This window comes from Leptosomus discolor, chromosome 6, assembly GCF_034619465.1.
Source record: "Leptosomus discolor isolate bLepDis1 chromosome 6, bLepDis1.hap2, whole genome shotgun sequence".
Classification (NCBI taxonomy): Eukaryota; Metazoa; Chordata; class Aves; order Leptosomiformes; family Leptosomidae; genus Leptosomus; species Leptosomus discolor.
Window position 1 is genome coordinate 53286805 of NC_141396.1, and position 536 is coordinate 53287340.

The 536-nt window shown below is 54.9% G+C and overlaps 1 non-coding gene across 1 annotated transcript; it reads left to right on the forward strand.

Moving 5' to 3' along the window:
- The first annotated feature begins 259 nt into the window (after window positions 1-259).
- TRNAG-UCC (transfer RNA glycine (anticodon UCC)) lies at window positions 260-331 on the forward strand. The gene has a single exon. It is a non-coding gene; the product is annotated as a tRNA-Gly (tRNA).
- Window positions 332-536: the final 205 nt, after the last annotated feature.

A 536-nucleotide genomic window follows, 5' to 3' on the forward strand; every position in this document is an offset into this window, starting at 1 on the left:
TCCTTTTATTTGGAATTTCTTTTAAACAAATCAGGACGTTGGAAATATTTCACTGGATGACACCTTATCTTTTGTCATTGTTGGGAAAAAAAGAAAAGTCTTTTAGTAGCCTTGGCAGCTGTGGAGAAAACCTGAATGTTTCCTTCAGCAGTTCTTTATCATGCTTGTGGTGGGCAGTCGATAAGCCCTGAGGTTAGACTAGGAATGGATGGAAACTACAGAGGAAGGAAGGATTCGGCGGGAAAATACAGTCAGAAGAGCGTTGGTGGTATAGTGGTGAGCATAGCTGCCTTCCAAGCAGTTGACCCGGGTTCGATTCCCGGCCAACGCAGTTTCATTTTGGAGCGTTCTCCGGGCGGAGCGGCAGGTAGCACCGCCCGCGGCTGGGGCGGCCGTCCCGGGGCACCGGGGCACCGGGGCAGTAGGAACCTCCTCAAGTGCAGCCCGAAAAGCGCACAGCCCTGCAGCGGGGGAGGAGCAACCCCTACCCGCAGGCGGCCAGCCCGCCGGGGAGCAGAGGGGCAGAAAGCGAGCTG